The following is a 20,806-nucleotide window of genomic DNA, read 5'->3' on the forward strand; positions in this document are numbered from 1 at the left end:
ACTGCTGCTTTTACGGGTTTCAGTATATCATATCTTCATGCATAATCTTTAAAGTTCAGTTTATGAAACGAATAGCTTACTGACCTGTTCGCCCCAGTTGTAGAAAAGTACAAGTATTGCTGTATGATGGTAGTATAAAAGCAGGGTGTATTAGCCCAAAACATTCTTTTGAGCTGCCATGCTGACAATATTAGTATAAAGTTTTATCAAAACAGATGCCAAATGTTTTTATTGTGGCCAGAAATTACCTCATTCTTCTGACGAACTGTTTTGCTTTCTAATTAAAAAGTAAATTAGGCTGAAAATAGAGAGTGCTGCAAAGTCTGTTTATGCAGCTTGATAATATTTTTAATCTTAATAGAACTGAAAGAATAAAATGATTGTGATTATTGCCTTGTGTGTGAAACTGATCTTCTGAGAATAAAGGTTTTTATGGCAGTGTAAAATATCTCTTTGCCTGACAAAGGGAAATAATTATCTGGTAGTCTGAAAAGCACAGATTGCACATATTACATAGGTGCTGATGATGGAGGTCTAAATCTTGCTGTGGCCAACACATGGCGTAATGATACTTAAGCTAAGCAAAGGGCAGTAAGTATCCTTTTCTTCCCTGATAGCAGCTATATGTGCATATTTAGCCAAGAATACATCTGAAATTCAGTAATCTCAGAATACTTCTGTGGTTTAATGAGTTAAAGCTTGTAACTACAGACATAGATGACTAAAGTTATAGAGGACTGATGTCCCTTAGATAAAAGGTTAATGGATATTTGGCTTTTCCGCCAGCTTAGTGAACTAGCCAACATAATTTTTTAAAATTATTTCAGCCCTAGCACTGTTTTCCTATTTCTTTGTTCTGTGTCATTCTCTGTGCAAGAACTCAAAAGGAACCAAACTGAAGCAGAAACTGCTGTTACGAAGCTAACTCAGGGTATAAAATAAATGGCACGACAATTAGTATTTCATTGGTACAGAGTAAGAATTTTTGAAACACTTGGGCATTTCTGTGAAAGTTACTACTGCCTTAATTAAAGACACCATCTCATAAAGAAGATACAAAGCTATTACACATGTCTGAAATTGTATGACCATGGTAAACTGAGCAATTGATCTTTTGGAGTTAATGCATTCTTAGTAATGATAATTTAGTTTTTGGCTGTACAACATGTGGGTGATCCTATAGAAATGGAATAGGTCTGAAAAACATGGAATAATTGACTGCAGATGGGTCTACATTTCCTTTGTTCTTTATTATTTGCTCAGCATAAACACTGACAGATGTGATGGAGCTAAAATGACCCCACTGAAAAAAGAGGGGAACAATCTGTTGCTTGGAACCAATGCACAGAGTTATTTGTTTGAATGCTAATGTTAATCCTTTCGCTTCTTTCCTTCTTATACCTATCCAGCACCTACCCCCTGTTTCAGTTCAGCATAGCATATCTGTTCCCTAGAGAAAGGGCACAAATCAGATCTTCTAGCATTCTGGCACACAAACTCTGTAGAACTTGACATCTTGTGTAAGTCAACTGCCTTGCTTGGATTACTTTGCCTTGGGTAAGGCTCCAAAAAAAGAATAGATGTCCCCAAATGTAAAGCCAAAGAATTTCCAGTTACATTTTAAACATTTCTGTGTTTTAAAGAAAGACTTTAGCTAAATATTGGGACTCTGCAATCTTTCTTTTTTGGATCTCTGATAGATCTGGACTTGACCTACTTTAGATTCAGATATGTAGTTTTACTGCTCACGGCATTCTGAAGCCCATCTTTTTGTTTTGCCCAAACAGAAAGTTACTTTTTCTTATCCCATTAGGCTCATGAGATGTAAACAGGGTAAAACACAGTTCACAATAGCTTGCTGAGTTGTGTATCCATGTTTTAATAAGGAGAGATTAGAAGTCAAAGAAAGTACAGATGTTTTCTACCATAAAATCTTTCCAGAGGAATTGAAAAAGTATGGGAATGTATATATGACCAGTGATTACCATCAGCTGAAGAGGAATATGCTGACAATTCGCTTTAATATTTTGTGCCGGCAGTCACTAAAGGATGCTTGTTGACAGAGATCAGTATTCTGCTGTCATTTTCTGTGTCCCCTTATGAATACCTTGGCTCAAAAGGCTACATTTTGTCTGGGAAAGTGAGCTAGTAAGGATCTAGCAAACCAGAACAAAGTGTACTTGAATGTTTTGTTCAGAAACCCTCTATTTAAAAGGAAAAGAGAATATCCAGATACTCTATACAAGGAATGAGGAACCTATGGCCCTTCAGATATTTGTTGGCCTAAAACGTCCATCATAAGTAAAGCTCTACGGAATCTGAAGAAAGATCCATCTAGTCCAGTGTCCTGTTCTCACAGCAGCCAACCAGATGCTGATGGGACCTCACAAGAAGGAAATGAACACAGCAGCACTATCCACTTGTTCTCCCTGGCAACTGGTACACAGAGTCATGCAGCCTTTGGTTCTGGAGGCAGTAGTTTTTGATAGCTGTATCTTCCATGAATGTCTCTAACCTCCTGTTAAGGTCATCCATGTGAAAAAAGTCCTGCGCACATAGCATATGTGCACCTTCTAGATTGATTGATTGATTGAATGAATGAATGAACTGGGGAACAGAGATATGTGCAATCCCACTCTTGGTCTCCAAACATTCAGTGTGTGAAGATCATGGAGGTGTGCTTGAAAAAAGATTACAGAAACTCATTCTTGTTCGATCTAGCCAAATGCCAAGTGGAGCCTCCATAGACAAAAGTAGAATATCTGAATACAGAGGCAGAGAGGGGCAGAGAGCAGCAGGTGACGTCACCTATTTATTTGCCTTGCTCATGAGCTTCTAGATGCTGACTTCCTTGGAAAAGGAGTTATGAACTAGGTCAATCTTTCTCTTGCGCTCTCTATAACTCAATGAAAGAGACAACGTATTCTCTTAAGGATACTGAAATATTCCATTAAACAGATGTGATAGAAAGTTAGAATATTTTATGTTTCTTGTTTAGTGCTTTGATTTATTTTATAGCATGATGAATTAACTGTGGAAATGCAATGTTATAGGAACAGTGGAAATAGCCGATAAATAGGGAAGCAAATTAAGAAGTTTATACACAAATAATCTTATTAGGTTTAGGGCAGAGCTACTGACTTTGGGATAAAGTTGCATTTTATTTGGGAATTGTCTTGCTCACTAACAGACACTGTAATTCTCATTCAAAGAAAGGGAGTTCTTAAATCATCAGAATATCTTTCCTGTAGTTTATAGGTGTCTTTCTCAGGATACACACATGATAATTTATTGGTACTTAAAGTAACCCCTATGTTCAACAAGTTTTGATGCAAATACATGCAGTTTTATTTGAATTGTTAGAAGATAATGGCCTCCCGCTCCCCTCACACCCACACTCACACCCAAACTGCCCATATATTGGCTTATATTTTAAGTAAGAAGGCAATGAATGATACCAGATCAGTGAATCATCAGACCTTGTGCCCTGGTGTCAGGTAAAGGGCCAGGAGGTTTCCCTCATACCTTCACCATCTTAGGCTGCCTGCAGTTTCCTAGCTTGATTTCACTCTCAGATCTTTGATATTTTAATAAAATTGTGCTGGTTACCCGAGTTATGTCTCACATATACATTCCAGGTGAGGGATTTTAGTTGGAGGGGAGGAAACGTTAGCACCCATGGCATACCTGTCTCTCTGCCGCCACCCCTTGCTCCACAGCTAATACCAATTTTGGGGATGGAGAGATTTAAGTTGGAGAAATGGGACTGAGGGGTGGAGTGGAAGGCTTAAACTTCATTATTCAAATCATGTGCAACCAAGCAAGTTAATTAGGAAAAACAGTTCAAGTGAACTGCACACTGTTAATTCAAAAACATTTACAAGTCTTCTTAATTATATAAGTAAGCACCAGATCTAAAATGAGAGGTAGGGGGAGGCTCCTTTTACTGAAAGTGAAAGCATTGGAAAATCCAATCACAGGTCTTTCTCATCACTTGCAGTTGGTGCTTTCATTTGCAAATTAACTATGCGCCACAGTTCATACCCTGGTTTCTTTGGATCGTGCTGAAGCATCCTACCACAAGGTATAAGGTGCACAGATTTTGTCCTTTGTAGCAGAAAGAGTAGGCACATTGTCAGCTGCTTTGGCATGCTCATCTATGTCTCCAATGTAGCACTCTTATGAGAAATGGCTGGGGCATAATATACTACCACCACCATATTAAAATAATATTCCTTGTGAAAGACTGAAGAAACAGCACTAAGGAGAACCTTTCCTGTAGGGACAAAGTTTCTCTTTCTTGCCCCTGAAGAAAAAAAAACCCATAATTTTCTATGGGCCACAAAATGGCTGGGGCATGTTCCACAGGGGGGGATGCACTGGGGCAACCGATCTCAGTGATCACGGGTGGGAGGAGGAGTTACACTAAGACTAGACCATGTCATTACAGAGGGGGCAGGTTTAGTCGTTGTCTGAGGACCATTCCTGCCTCCGGGTCTGGTCCTGACCGGATGGATACTAGAATCAGCAAGGGATACCCACATGACCTGAAGGTGCTGCTGTGCAATGCCAGGTCAATGATTCATAAGACCACTGCCATCCATGACTTGATCATGGATGGAGGACTTGACCTGGCATGTGTAACAGAGACTTGGTTGGACGAAGCAGATGGGCCTGTCCTTGCCGCTGCTTGTCCACCAGGTTTCTCTTACGCAGAGCAACCCAGGTCATGTGGGCGGGGAGGGGGGGTTGCAGTGATTTTTAGGAACTCATTAGTTTGCACCAGGCGTCCTATTGGGAAGACCCGGTTTTCCGAGTGCATGTTCTGGAAGTTGGGCAATAGGGGCAGTACAGGATTCCTTTTGGTGTACCGACCTCCCCACTGCACCAAGGATTCCCTGCCCGAGCTGCTTCAGGTCGTGGCGGATGTTCTCCTGGAGACCTAGCTTGGTCGTCCTAGGGGATTTTAACATCCATGCCGACACGACCTTACAAGGGGCCGCTCGGGACTTCGTGGAATGCATGGCCTCCATGGGGCTGTCCCTGAATAAGTCTGGCCCAACCCATAGCTACGAACATGCATTGGACCTGGTGTTTACCTCTATGGATGTTGATGATCTGACACTAAGTAAAAGCGAAATGAAAGAAGTGCCATGGTCAGATCACTTCCTGGTGCAACTGGACTTCTCTGTGACCCATCCCCTCTGCAGGGAGGTGGGACCAATTCGGATGGTCCGCCCCCGCCACTTAATGGATCCAAATGGTTTCCAGAGAGTGGTAGGGGATGCTTTATCCCATGTTGATGGCCTTTCAGCTGATTCCCTGGTGGCCCGCTGGAATGTGGAGTTAACCAGGGCTATTGACTGTTTGGCTCCGAAGCGCTCTCTCCGGTTGCATGGAGCCCGGACAGCCCCGTGGTTTTCCACGGATCTGAGGGCAATGAAACAATCGTTGAGACGGCTAGAGCGCCGGTGGCGGATAACTCATTCCGAATCTGACCGGACACAGGTTAGAGCTCAACGTCGAGCCTACCAAGTGGCGATAGCGACGGCAAAGAAGAATTTCTTCACCGCCTCTATTGCATCTGCAGAAAACAGCAGCAGGAGACTTTTTCAGGTGGTTTACAATTTAGCGGAACCACCTGCAACATCGGGGCCCAGTACGGGCCACATGTTCTCCTGCAATGATTTTGCAAAGTTTTTTGCAGATAAAATCACTCAGATTCGGGAAGAAGTAGACTCCACCATGGGAGCAGGGCCGGGGCGGGAGAGTGCTAGAGTTCTGTCTAGTCAAGTTGAGTGGGATCAATTCCAATCTGTTACCTCCGAGGATGTGGACAGGCTGCTTGGACGAGTGAAACCAACCATCTGTCTCCTGGATCCTTACCCATCCTGGCTTATAAAAGCTAGCCGGGAAGGACTGGGCGATGGGCTTCGTGGGGTGGTGAATGCTTCCCTCCATGAGGGAGCCTTCCCAGACCCGCTGAAAGAGGCGGTTATTAAACCGCTTCTTAAAAAACCATCTTTAGATGCGGCCACGATGGCCCATTATCGCCCAGTCTCAAATCTTCCATTCTTGGGCAAGGTCATTGAGTGAGCGGTTGCCGAACAACTCCAGGCATGCCTGGAAGAAGCGGACCATTTGGATCCCTTCCAGTCGGGATTCAGGCCTCATCATGGGACTGAAGCTGCCTTGGTCGCACTGGTTGATGATCTCCAGCGGGCTAGGGACAAAGGTGAGAGCTGTTTCCTAGTTCTGCTGGATCTCTCAGCGGCGTTTGATACCATCGACCATAACATCCTTCTGGACCGTCTTCAGGGGCTGGGAGCTGGAGGCACTGTCATACAGTGGTTCCGCTCCTTCCTCCTGGGCCGTGTTCAGAAAGTGGTGGTGGGGGATGAGTGTTCAGACCCCTGGGCTCTCACTTGTGGGGTGCCTCAGGGTTCTGTCCTCTCCCCCATGCTTTTCAACATTTACATGCAGCCGCTGGGAGAGATCATCAGGAGGTTTGGGCTGGGTGTTCATCAGTATGCGGATGATACCCAGCTCTACCTCTCTTTTAAATCAGAACCAGTGAGGGTGGTGAAGGTCCTGTGTGAGTGTCTGGAGGCGGTTGGAGGATGGATGGCGGCTAACAGATTGAGGTTGAATCCTGACAAGACAGAAGTACTGTTTTTGGGGGACAGGAGGCGGGCAGGTGTGGAGGATTCCCTGGTCCTGAATGGGGTAACTGTGCCCCTGAAGGACCAGGTGCGCAGCCTGGGAGTCATTTTGGACTCACAGCTGTCCATGGAGGCACAGGTCAAATCTGTGTCCAGGGCAGCTGTTTACCAGCTCCATCTGGTACGTAGGCTGAGACCCTATCTGCCTGCGGACTGTCTCGCCAGAGTGGTGCATGCTTTGGTTATCTCCCGCTTGGACTACTGCAATACACTCTACGTGGGGCTACCTTTGAAGGTGACTCGGAAACTACAACTAATCCAGAATGCGGCAGCTAGATTGGTGACTGGGGGCGGCCGCCGAGACCATATAACACCGGTCTTGAAAGACCTACATTGGCTCCCAGTACGTTTCCAAGCACAATTCAAAGTGTTGGTGCTGACCCTAAACGGCCTTGGTCCAGTATACCTGAAGGAGCATCTCCACCCCCATCATTCTGCCCGGACGCTGAGGTCCAGCACCGAGGGCCTTCTGGCGGTTCCCTCATTGCGAGAAGCAAAGCTACAGGGAACCAGGCAGAGGGCCTTCTCGGTAGTGGCGCCCGCCCTGTGGAACGCCCTTCCAGCAGATGTCAAAGCGATAAAGAACTACCTGACATTCAGAAGACATCTTAAGGCAGCCCTGTTCAGGGAAGTTTTTAACGTGTGATATTTTACTGTATTTTTTGTTTTTATGGAAGCCGCCCAGAGTGGCTGGGGAGGCCCAGCCAGATGGGCGGGGTATAAATAATAAATTATTATTATTATTATTATTATTATTATTATTATTATTATTATTTATACCACATTTCGCCTCAATATCTACAACCTGTGATTTCCCTGTAGCAACATATGGGGGGGGGGGGTTGTGTGTCAGAGATTGTCCATGAGACATTTACCTTTTGATTTTTGGTAGGCAGTGGCTTGTTTTCAGTCTCCAGTGCGGCAGGGTATCCTCCCCACTGCCTTCAGACATTTAATTGTGATGACTGAGGCATACTAAGAATTCAGCAAAAGGGTCAAGAATCAAACCTATTGCTCCCTGCATAAACTATTAGCTATAAAAGCAAGCATATGTCATTAGGCATCCACTGCAAGGTAGTCGAAGAAAGGAGAAAGGACAGAAGGTTTAGCCTTTTGGCTAAAAGGCAACGAGCCAAAAAAGAGAAATGTATTGATGGTATTGAATAAAAGGAACAGAAAACACCGGAAAGAAAAATGGTCTCTCTGTTGAATTTCCATTCTCTGAGCTGACATAATGCCTGAATGCATAATGCATGAGTAATGAGTTCTGTAGTGGTGCAGCAAGACGATATTTGCATTGCATGCTCCATCCTACCTGGGCCTGATCCAAACTCAAATAAAAGAATAGAGAGACATTCCATACAATGATTCTGGAGGCTGTGGTGTTTCAGCATTTAATCCTGGCTTCTTTAGGTAGTAGAGATATTGGACTGATGCAATAATTGAGGTAGCATGAACCAACTGTATATATGGAAAAGGCTATTCAGCACAAGGAGAAACTGAATGAACACAATCAGCCGGGGGGGGGGGAGTTAGGAGTAGCTGAAACTGCCCTATCCCACCATGCTGCATTTGGGTGGACTGCAGAATGAAATCATTCCACTGGGCTAAAACTACAGAGTGGCTTGCAGAAGCCAGGGTTGTCAGAATATATTTCAGAAAGAACAGAAGCAAAATATATAGATTTCTAAAATACTTTGTATGTATGTAAAAAATGATGTTGAGTAGATTTTAGATATTTTATTTCACTGTCAATTTTGTCCCACATAGCTTAGGCTCTAGATATCTAAAATCCAAATTGCTTCCCTTACTAAAGGCTAATGATTTGCTGCTAAAATCTAGAATCTGAAATAATTTTCTTCTAAAAGATGCTGGCTGTTAAATATATTTCCAGTCCTGAGGCTGCATTATTGCTCATATGTTAATCTATGTAAACATCACTGTTGAAAAACAAGGAGGTTGAGCTAAACCAACACATAACTTGTTGTTAAAATTTAAGTTGGTCCAGGTAGTCGTGATCTCAATCTGTCTGAAAAGGTGTAGTCAAGTTCTGTTCTTTATTACTTGAATTCCTTATGCCAATAAGCCTTTGCCATTCTCTGGAAAGGAGCTGTTATTTTTATTCACCTCTACCTACATAGCAGGGAGAACCAATGAAACTGTTGGGATATTTCCGTTCCACCTTAAAAGGGAGCAGGCTTTGAGAGTCACAGAGTCTGCGCATGTCCTGTTCACAGGATGTTTATGTTTGCTGTTTTCCTTTCGATTTAAGTCGGTCGGAGTCACTGACTCAGAACGGTCATGTTTTTCCTTTGTTCTGTTCAACGCTAAATAAAGTCTGTAAATTATGCTCTTCTGCGGTGCAAGCTTTCTGGCTGTGGTTTCTGCTGATAAACAGTGTGCACAAGCCTGGAATGTGGCAATCCGTTTCTGAGGCTTCGTGTCGCTAACTGCTGGATCTGCCTGGCTACGGGAGATCGATGGACGTCCGGCAGCCAGCTTGGAGCCATGATGGACAATATCTCCCTGGCAGTTTCCCAACAACAAGGTTATGGGCCCAGATTCACAGCACCTACAGGAGAGTAAAGCTGCAACAGACTGCGTTTGAGAGGTACGTGGGAAAAGCGAAAGAAAGGGAGGCTTTTCTGTTTTACCTCGGACGGAGCCTATGAACTCCGGAAGGCTTAATTGGCCTGGGAGCCGAGCCAAAAGGCATCGTGATTAATGAGCTGCCACGATAAGGAGTCTTTGAAGGCATAAAGGCTCACGGCTCAAGTAAAAGCTGGAATGGAGTTTTTCCACGCTTTTGAAGCTTCAGAGGCCACTGAGTGCCCAAAGTTAAATCGGCACAATTATCAGACCTGGGCAAAATGGTGTGAGAGTTTGCTGCGTCAGTATGGAGTCTGGCATACTGTGTCTCAAGCCCCCCCAGATCCTCTGACAGAGAAATGGGAGGCCCAGAATTCGAGGGCCATTGACATAATAGTCTTATCCGTCTCTCTGGAGGAAATTGCTACGCTTGCTGGCAACGTGACGGCACGTAAGATGTGGAATGCTTTGAAGATAGCCCACATGCCAGTCATCCCAGCTCAGAGTTGTAATGCCCAGAGTTTGACTGCATCGGAGGTCCTGGCTGTTTCCCAGAATGCGAGTGAATGCAGGGATGCTGAGGGCACCGGTTGCAAGCTGCAGGGGGAGCAGACTGTGATGTCATCCCAGGCAGCATTCCAGCCTCCAGGGGGAGCCAAGGAGACGGCAGCTGAGAGCTCTGTTTCTCATGGGAACCAAGGTCATCGCCTTTGCAGAGGCCGGAAGGCCAGAGGTAAACAAAGACAGATGCCTGCAGATGGCCCGAAGCAGAAGGGGGGTGAAGAGCCCACGCCAGTGGAAAACAAGGCTTTGTTAGCTGGCACTGCTTCACCAAAGGCTAAAGGCAAGTCTCATGGCCAGGAGCAGGGGGGCAAGCTGCAAAAGCCCACGCCGGTGGAAAACAAGGTTTTGCTTGCTGCAAAGACTGCTCCAAAGGCTAAAGCCAGGTTTATTGTGGACTCTGGTGCGAGCCGCCATCTTTCAAAGGATAAGCACCTGTTTATCTCCTTCTCGCCTCAAGAAGGAGAGATCCACCTGGCTGATGGAAGGACGTTGCAAATTGCAGGAGAAGGGACTGTGAAACTTGCAAGTTTGCATACAACCATCAGTAATGTACTGTATGTTCCTGGAGCTGCGGACAATTTGCTTAGCGTCCCACAGCTGACTGGGCGTGGCTTTGAGATATCCTTCAAGAGGAGCGTCTGTGTCATCAGAAAAGGCAAAGAGGACATTTTGCATGCAAAGTTTATAGATGGTTTATTCTGTATAACTTATGATGACAATGCTGTTGTGTCTAATGCTGATTCTTGTTGTGTTGCACAAACTAACAAGGTTCTTCATGCAGGATGCATTCATGATGCACATCGAAGATTTTGTCACATGTCTTGGCAGGCGCTGGCCAAGATGCCTGGATTGGTTGAAGGTTTGAACATCAAACCTTGTAAGTATCACATGAAATGTGTATCTTGTGCAGAGAACAAGGTGAAGGTTGCTCCAAAAGGCAAAGAGTCTAGCAGGCAGGCTTCCAAACCCTACCAGCTAGTTCATGCAGACCTGGTTGGTCCTCTTGCGCCCTCTTTGGGAGGAGCAAGGTTCTTCATGGTTCTAATTGATTCTTTTTCTAGGTACATTCATGTGTTTATGCTCGAGCAGAAATCGCAAGCGTTTCCTAGGTTCAAAGCATTCTGTGCTTGGCTGGAGAATGCTCACGGTAAACGTATCGGCTGTCTGTTTACCGATCGCGGCGGGGAGTTCACTTCTCAGCAGTTTGAAGCTTTCCTGACTGAGAAGGGAATCCAGCATGACATGTCAACGCCTAGATCGCCATGGATGAATGGGCTTGCGGAGCGAGCAAATCAAACGTTGCTGCAAGGAATGAAAACCTTGTTGCATGATGCCAACCTCCCTGATAAGTTTTGGGGGGAAGCTCTGTCGACGGTAGTTTATACCGTTAATCGCAGATTGTCATCACCCATTGGTTGTACCCCCTATGAGAAGATGTTTGGCAAGAAACCCAACACCAAACACATGAGAATTTTTGGTTCTGACATGTGGGTACGCACCCCACAAACCAACAAGCTTGGGAAGCGTGGGGCACATGGTTTGTTCATGGGGTACGAAAAAGGTGCATACAGGGTATGGATGACTGACTCTAAATCCATAAAGTTCACAAGGAGTGTTGAGTACAATCCTAAGTGGGGGGAAAATGTGGGAATTTTCCAGAGTTACCCAGAGGCGGATGAGGGTGATGTGAAGAAAGCAGATCATGCTGAGAAAGCTGAGGAAACTGAGGATGAGGATGATGATGATGATGATGATGATGATGATCAGAGTTCGGGTTCCAGTTCAGTGGGCGGCGCTGCTGCTGATGTCAGTGAGAGTGATGACACAGCAGACTACAAGAGTGCAAAGGCCTCAGTCAGACCATCTGATGCGTCTGACAATGAACTGGAAGAACCACTGTTCACCATTGGTCATTTTTCTCCTAAGAAAGAGGAGATGAGTCCAGAAGACTTGCGTCTAGTACGTAGGTCTGAAAGGGCGACCAAAGGCAGACCTCCTAAGAGATTTGCTGATGAGTTTGCTAAGACTGCAACTGCTGTTCTTAGTAGCTCAGAGAAGGTGTGGGAACCTTCAAGCTTCAAAGAGGTTCAGGAGTTAACCTCTAAAGATGCTGAGCCTTGGCTTAATGCCATGAAGGCTGAAGTTGATTCCTTGAACAGGAACCAAACTTGGGAGCTGGTACCGGTAGTCCCAGGTATGAGACTGGTTGGCAGCAAATGGGTCTTCAAGGCCAAGACAGACCAAAATGGCAAGGTTGTCAGACACAAAGCCAGATTGGTTGCCAGAGGTTTTTCACAGGTACCAGGACAGGATTACCACGAGACCTACTCACCCACCGTCAAATATGAGAGCATTCGGCTGATGCTCAAGATAGCTGCGGAGGAGAAACTGCATGTTTCCCATCATGACATTAATACAGCTTTTTTGTACGGGATTTTGAACGAGGAGCTGTTTATGCTTCCACCTGACGGGATGCAGATACAGAAGGGAATGGTCTGTAAACTGCGGAAATCCTTATATGGTCTCAAGCAGAGTGCTAGGTGTTGGAACACAAAACTCACTGAAACGTTGCTTTCTCTAGGTTTTCACCAGGGCAAAGCTGATCCATGTGTGTTTGTCAAGGAGGAGGGGCAAAACAAACTGTATTGTTTATGTTTTGTTGATGATCTTCTGATGTTTTGGAAGAATCAGGCTTTCTATCAAAGCACCCTAGCTCAGCTGAAGGAGCACTTTGACATGAAGGATCTTGGTGAGATATCCAACTATCTTTCTCTGCAGGTGGAGAAGGACCAAGCAGGTAATTTTCTGGTACACCAAACACAGAAAATTGCTGATGTATTAACCAGGTTGAATTTGGTTGATGCAAACCCAGCAGACACACCGATGGTGACAGGTTACCAGGTAGATAGTACTGCTGAAGCGTTTTCCGACACAACGCTGTACAGATGTGTTCTAGGCAAGCTGAATTTCATTGCCAGATGTTCAAGACCTGACATAGCTGTAAGCTGTAATCTGCTTAGCAGACATGCCAACAATCCTACGGTTCAGGATTGGAAAGCTCTGAAGCGCATAGCCCGCTATTTGAAAGGGACTATGCACTACAGGCTGAGGTTCACCAGTCAGAAGACTGGAGGTCTTGAAATCTTTGCAGATGCAAGTTTTGGAAGTGACACCACAGATGGTACAAGCACTTCTGGAGTATGCTACATGTACAACCACTGCCTGTTTGACTGGTTGTGCAAGAAGCAGACGACAGTGAGCCTAAGTTCCTGTGAAGCAGAACTCAATGCTCTGTCATTTTCACTCATGGATTGTGAATGGTTGATGCAACTGTTTAAGGACATCGGGGTTTCTGTGAAATGTCCTATACAAGTGTACCAAGACAATAGATCATGTTTGGCTTTGCTGAACTCAGAGAGTTGCAAGCAGAGAACCAAATACTTGCAGATTAAGCTACATCGTGCAAGAGAGTGTATTCAGAAAGGACTGATTCGGGTGTCCTACATGGCAGGAAATGAAATTCCTGCTGATCTGTTGTCTAAGGTTGTTAACAGAGAACAACTTAAGGTTTACGTACAGAGGTTGCAATTGGGTTGAACCACAGGTACTACAGGTTACACGGAAAGGGGGAGGATGTTGGGATATTTCCGTTCCACCTTAAAAGGGAGCAGGCTTTGAGAGTCACAGAGTCTGCGCATGTCCTGTTCACAGGATGTTTATGTTTGCTGTTTTCCTTTCGATTTAAGTCGGTCGGAGTCACTGACTCAGAACGGTCATGTTTTTCCTTTGTTCTGTTCAACGCTAAATAAAGTCTGTAAATTATGCTCTTCTGCGGTGCAAGCTTTCTGGCTGTGGTTTCTGCTGATAAACAGTGTGCACAAGCCTGGAATGTGGCAATCCGTTTCTGAGGCTTCGTGTCGCTAACTGCTGGATCTGCCTGGCTACGGGAGATCGATGGACGTCCGGCAGCCGGCTTGGGGCCATGATGGACAATATCTCCCTGGCAGTTTCCCAACAGAAACATGTCCCAGAAGTGTTGAATCCCAACTGTATAAACGTGGCACATTATCAGTGAGTCATTATAATTAATCTAAATGGGCTCTGATGTGACCTAGCCTATTTCCTTTCCCGCAGATAGAAATGAAACAAACCAAAAAAACTCAAATAAAATCCCAAGGCCACATTATGATTTCATATCAGAATGTTAATGCTGTGACATGAATACTGAACTGAAACAAGGCAATGAGTAATTTTACTCAGGAAATATAATCCAAGTATTCAAAGGACTAGATTGTATTCATAACCAGTTACTGCTTAACAGTAATGCGAAGAATCTAGTGGGAATCAGTGATGTGGAGAAAGGAAAATACTAATTTTTCTTCAACGAACATTTGTTGGAATGATGATTACCAATTCTAATGACTTGTTTGTAAATAGGCAAAAAGCTTTCATTCTAATAATGTACTTGCCTGGTGAACAACATAATGGGGTCGTCCCTTTTGTTGTGATCTGGTCCCTCAGCTTTTGCTAGAACACTGCAGTGATTATCATAATGTGTTTTTAGTGAACTCTTGTCAGCAGAGCAAGGTATGGCTCATCAGACACTCATTGGGGATAAATGTTAGATTTAATATTCTTATCAGGCTGTTCGAGCTTAGCAGTCACTGACCCTTTCCCCACTCATATCAAAGTTGCTCACACTCTTACTGGCTTCAGTGGCTTATGGAAAAAAAATATTCTGTGCTGCATGTCTGACTGCACTTGAAAAGGATTCGAGCCAGAACAACAGAAAATGACAGGGACTAAATGTCCCCATGGTAATCAGGGCACATTTATCAGGTGAGTTTCACCAACTAATTCAAATTAATCCAGTTTTTTCACTTGTCTTATTGTATTTTGAGTAATTTGAATATCTTAGATATCACTAGTATCACCTGTAATGCATTGGCAATCTGTGCTGCGTTAGAGAAAACTTTCAAAAGCACTTGTAGTTTTTAACATTCAAATTTAACACTGCTATACCATCCTTTAATTAAGCAATCTGCACATGGATTACATTAATGCTATTTCATTTTCCAAATAAATGTATTTATCTTAGTGTTTTTATACTGTAAACTGCCCTGTGATCCCTGGATAAAGGGTGGCATATAAATTTAATAAATAAAATAAATAAACGGAATGGTTATGAAATGTAATGTTACAAAAAATGTAATTGGATGTCATGTGAAGCCTGTGAAACAATGCAAATAGAAATCCTGTACTGGCTACAATCTACATTAGTTTAAGATTCCTATGTGTTTTATTGACAACATTTGTATATGGCACAAAAGCTCCAAAGTTTTGTTCAAACCTCCAGGGTGAAAACAGACTTAAAGGTTCTGAGGAAAGCATGGTGCTGGCAAAGTCTCTGACTTTTGTAGCATATGATATGTTACGTCTCACACTTTGGGGGGTGAATGAATACTTTTAACTATATTCAGAAAGGAACAGTAAATCAGAAATGTTCAAAATGAACCAGGCTAGATACAGACTAGGTCATACTCTTTAGAACTAATGTGTACTCAAAGCATGACTATGTTTATTAATTTACTTTCTTTAACGAGAACATAAAATATTCCATTTTGTGTTGACAAGAGACTTTCAATTTAATTTACAGTGTAAAAAAGAAAATTTGAGTATTTAAAAAATCTCCCTGATACTGAAGGTCTATCATATCTCTTCTCCCAGCCACTGAGGAACTGGACTCAAGAGGAAGGACTTAGCATAGTCAACATCAGGTGGACCAACTCTAGCCTTTGCTACAATACAGAAAAATGCTCTGGAGTATAAAAGAAAGGATCACCATCTAGGTATGTCCTCAGCACTAAGACTGGGCAGGGTTGAAGATATATGAAAGACTGGACCATTGCTTATATGTTTGTGCATCCAGACCCTGCAGATTTACAAAATATCTTCACCAAATATTCTCTGTTTTCTGAACAAAAAGCTCTTACGGTTTGATTCCAGAAGTTATGATATTTCTCAAAGAAATAAATAACTACATCCTCTAAAGGATTTCCAAAGGATTTGCAGGACTCTAGGATTTGATGAAATATATCCTAAGGAATGTTTGAAAATACTGGACTAACACCTTGGGGCATAAGGCCTACAAAGCCATACAATTCCTTAAAATAAAATAACACTTCTTGATGTTTATTTTAAATACATCTGATCTATTTTTCTTAAGTCTCTAAATTGTGGGTTTGACTACAAATGAGCATTGTTTTGCATTAGATGTAAACCTTTATCCCGATTTGACAATGTATATAAGCTTTGGGATCTGTTTTCTAAATGTAGGGCCTGAATACATTTCTCTGCTGTTTCAAAATAAATTATATATGGCTCATAGTATGAAGATGTTACAATTTCTAATAGTTAATGCTTCCTCAACATTAGGGACAGACAAATCTGTCAATATCAGTTGAGCATTTTTCCAATTAAGATAGGTTTACCATTTTCGTGCATCAGATTGCTTTTATTTTTAAAGTCCTCAAATTAATTTTTCAGCATTTTACTGTGGATTTCTCCTAATATCCACATTTTTGCAAGCACATTTTCCTAACAGAAGAATTTGTCTCATATCAAATCAGGCCATCGATCGATCTGGTTCAGTATTGTCTCCATTGATCAGCAGCAACTCTCCAAGGTTTCAGGTAGGAGTGATTTCCAGACCTACCTAGAGATGCTGGGAACTGAACCTGGGACCTTCTGATTGTGGTTGGTGCTCTGTTACTGAGCTATGTTTCTTTGTAATATACTGCAGTTTTGTATATTAGAGCCAGTGCTATTTTTCTAGAAAAAGAGGTGCCGGAACTCGCCATGTGGGCCTCCCTTGTTCTCTTATAATGGCAGTGGTGCCCATCTGAGAGGCGAGTTCCTGCTGGAAAATAAGCCCTGATTGGGGCCTTTCTGCACTTACCACTTACAGTGGTGTAGTTGCTGTTTGATCCAACATTTTAAAGATGTTGGTAGCTGATTGTTTGCACTTTTGGTCACATGTCACTGTCATTAGAATGCGCAGGGTTTTCCTTTCCACACTAATAGCGGGTTGTGCCCAAATTGAGAAAAGTTCCGTGGCTGTAGTCTCACCCCTCACCCTCCTGCTTCTCCAGCCAGTAAGCCAGTAAATGTTATGAGTTACATACCCTCCAACATCTCTCCAATGAAAACAGGGACATCACATTCCATAATGATAATTTTACTGTTTATACACTACACATCTTACTGGGTTCCCCCATAGCAACTCTGAGCAGCTTCCAACATATATTTATTTATTTATTTACTTACTTACTTACTTACTTACTTACGGCTATTAGCCCATAAAGTATGTACAAACATAAAAGCACAGAGGCATAAAGACCGATATATCCGACAACAAAAGATGAATTCCAACATATATAAAAACATAACATTAAACATTTAAAAAAACCTTCCCTATGGAGGGAGAAGGAAGCAGGCAGGTGGGCGGGGGGGGGGGGAGAAATCTGTCATGGCGCGGGTGTCCTGGGAGTTTCGTTGCTGGAGAACCCAGCCACCCGCTCTGCTTCCAGGTGCAATTTGAGTGCTGGGAGGCGTTGCCTCACAATTTGGAGTGGAAGATCATCTATGTGAGCTCTGCAGACAGTGAGGAATATGACCAAGTTCTTGACTCAGTGCTGGTGGGACCTGTTCCAGCTGGGAGGCCTATGTCTGTGTTTGAAGCCAATGCCCCCAACCCTGATCTAATCCCTGAAAGTGATGCTGTGGGACTTACAGTAATACTTATCACTTGTACCTATCTGGGCCAAGAATTCATCCGCATTGGATACTGCGTCAACAATGAATATATGGATCCTGAGCTAAGAGAAAACCCACCCCTCAAGCCAGACTTCTCCCAGCTACAGAGGAATATCCAACCTCAGAGTCACCCATTTCCACATCAATTGGGATGGTCCTAGAGACCAGATGGACAATATTGAAAATGTAGACCCAGAACCTGATAGCTTCCTGCCTCCTAGCTGTGCCTACATCAAATGCTTGGTCCATTCCATGGGTCTGCAACCAGAGAATTCCATGGACTGTATGTGATCCAAACAAAATAATGTTGCGGACCCTGCGCAGTGAAGAGCAGCTGACAAGTTTTTGTGGGCGATGTAGCAGGGATTTGGGATAATGAAGCAACTGATACGTCTACGGAGATTGACAATTCAGTGTTCTTTTCGTGTTGGGGTTTGTAACAGATCTACAGCTCTGTTCTGTCATAGTATTTCTTCATTGCTCCTTGGATCCTCTGACCCTTGACAGGAACCTAGTCTAGCTGCATAAAGAAGAACCCTGTGTTTCCCTCCTTTGTTCCAGGTCTCCAGAAGACTTAGCAATGGGAGCTTCCTTGTTATTTTGAGCACCCATTTCCTGGGAATCTAGCATAGTGGGTGCCTTCTTTTCAGGACAGTTTTCTGTTGCAACACAGCTAAGTCTTGATGAGTTGCTGCTGGCAGAATAGCTAGCAATTGCAGTCAGGTCTTGATGCCTCTCAGGAGTTGATAAGCCTGTCCCAATTTTACAATCTGTGCTTAATAAAAGGTAATGGATGATGAGATTTAAGCTGTACAATTTACCTATTTGCACAAGAGTCCCAGCACTGCTTTTGAGAGCTCCCTCTTTTAGCTTGCACCAGTTGGCCTTCTGTCTACCACTGACCCAAAATCTGGCCAAGGCCACAGTGAGCAGGAATTGCATCAACTCCTTTAGACAGTGGCTAAGTTTACAAATCCCTCCACAGAGGAAACATGCCTTTCTTCAAAAGACCTGCACTTGGGGTTTTTTCTGGCCTGCCTCCAGTCGCACACCCTTCTTTTCTGTTATTACCTGCCCTGATACTTGATCTCTCTATTTCTCTCCTTGGTATTTTAGAGATGAACACAGCATATAGGTGTTTAAAACATTTTTGCATTGTATGTCTGACCAATAAAACTTTTTGGAATTCAAAAAAAACAAAAATACCAACCTTTCATCATCATCATCATCATCATCATCATAAATTATTTATACCCCACCCATCTGGCTGGGTTTCCCCAGCCACACTGGGCAGCTTCCAACAAAATATTAAAATACAATAGTCTGTCAAACATTAAATAGGGCTGCCTTCAGATGTCTTCTAAAAGTCTGGTAGTTGTTTTTCTCTTTGACATCTGGTGGGATGTCAGGATTGTCTTCAGATGGCTTGGGGGTTGAATAACTCCATACTCTCCAACATTTCTCCAACGAAAATAGGGACATACTACCATACTCTCAAACATTTCTCCAATGAAAATAGGGACATCTTAAGGAAAAGTGGGACATTCTGGGATCAAATCAGAAACTGGGACGGCTTTTCTAAATCAGGGACGTCCCTAGAAAATAGGGACACTTGGAAGGTCTGGAGTTATGAGCATGTACACAGGACATGGGTGGCGCTGTGGGTTAAACCACAGAGCCTAGGGCTTGCCGATCAGAAGGTCGGCGGTTCGAATCCCTGCGATGGGGTGAGCTCCTGTTGCTTGGTCCCTGCTCCCGCCAATCTAGCAGTTCGAAAGCACATCAAAGTGCAAGTAAATATATAGGTACCGCTCCGGCAGGAAGGTAAACAGTGTTTCTGTGCGCTGCTCCGGTTCACCAGAAGCGGCTTAGTCATGCTGGTCACATGACCAGGAAGCTGTACTCTGGCTCCCTCGGCCAATAAAGCGAGATGAGCGCCGCAACCCCAGAGTTGTCCGCGACTGGACCTAATGGTCAGGGGTCCCTTTACCCTTTACCTTTACACAGGAATCGCCTTTTTACAACTTTTTTATTTAATGCACGAGTATTGGATATTAGAAGAGGAACCCATTGTCTGCCTGGGCTCTGGTGGACCTGGTTATTGTGATGAAAGTTTGTCTATAGCTAATAATTGTGTCATGAGCAGTACTTTGACTCAGTACCCTTATTTTTATCTGCCACATTTCTCCTCTAAATTGAGCTTGCAAACAGAAAGCTCACACTGGCCACAGGGAAGTGGCATGAAAAAGGGGCCTCTCATTCCATGCACATCAAATGCTCCAGCTGGGCTGGTGCTTGTACACATTGCATTTTTGTACATATATTTGGATTGTAAAACTGCATCACAAAATTCAGAAAAATGTTAATTTGCAATGATTACCTACATTTCTGTACATGTATTGTTTTGAGAAGTGCAGATTAGGTAAATCTACATAAAAATGCAAACAAATGAATTTCTGTTCCATCCCTACTCAAATGTAAAATTATATGTTCATTAAAGCATTGGAACAATCTAATATATGACTATTAGTGTGTTAGGTCAAGAGACTTAACATAGTCATAACCGTTTCATATTTATGAATGGCTTTTGTATTTTAAAACCTTTTTTAAAAAAGGAACGGTTGTACCACAATGCCTCCCTATCAGCAAAGTTACAGTTGATTCCGTTTCAATTGACAGGAAAATATATCAATACACTGTTTGTTTTAAAAGCAATTTCTCAAAGCACTTAAGTCACATTTAGATGTACACAGTTTTTCAATTGTTCAAGAAAATAGAAATGCCACCTTGTCTAGCAATATGTTTCAGTTTTAATAAAGCTTTTATATTATTTCTTAGCATGCATTTCACATAGTTTTTACACTATTACCTTTCTGTATAAGCAAACATTTTAACTATGCATAAAATCATTTTAATTGCATTATATCCAAAAGGAAGAGTCTTCGTGGTTCCTCCATGTATGTACTGAATCTTGTGGTCTGTCTTGCGTGCTGAAATTGATTGAGTATACTGGCAGAATCAATAATTTTTTACATGTCAGAGAATGTGTTTCTTGGTTCGTCAGACATACTCTGGCAAAAGCTCGCTGGCAGGCTGCAAAATTGTTCTTTCAAGAG

At 43.2% G+C, this 20,806-nt stretch overlaps 1 pseudogene; it reads left to right on the top strand.

Moving 5' to 3' along the window:
• Positions 1 to 565: 565 nt before the first annotated feature.
• Positions 566 to 18,097, top strand: LOC114595480 (histone chaperone asf1b-B pseudogene; annotated as a pseudogene).
• The last annotated feature ends 2,709 nt before the right edge of the window (positions 18,098 to 20,806 follow it).

This window comes from Podarcis muralis, chromosome 4 (genome assembly GCF_964188315.1).
Source record: "Podarcis muralis chromosome 4, rPodMur119.hap1.1, whole genome shotgun sequence".
NCBI classification, from domain to species: domain Eukaryota; kingdom Metazoa; phylum Chordata; class Lepidosauria; order Squamata; family Lacertidae; genus Podarcis; species Podarcis muralis.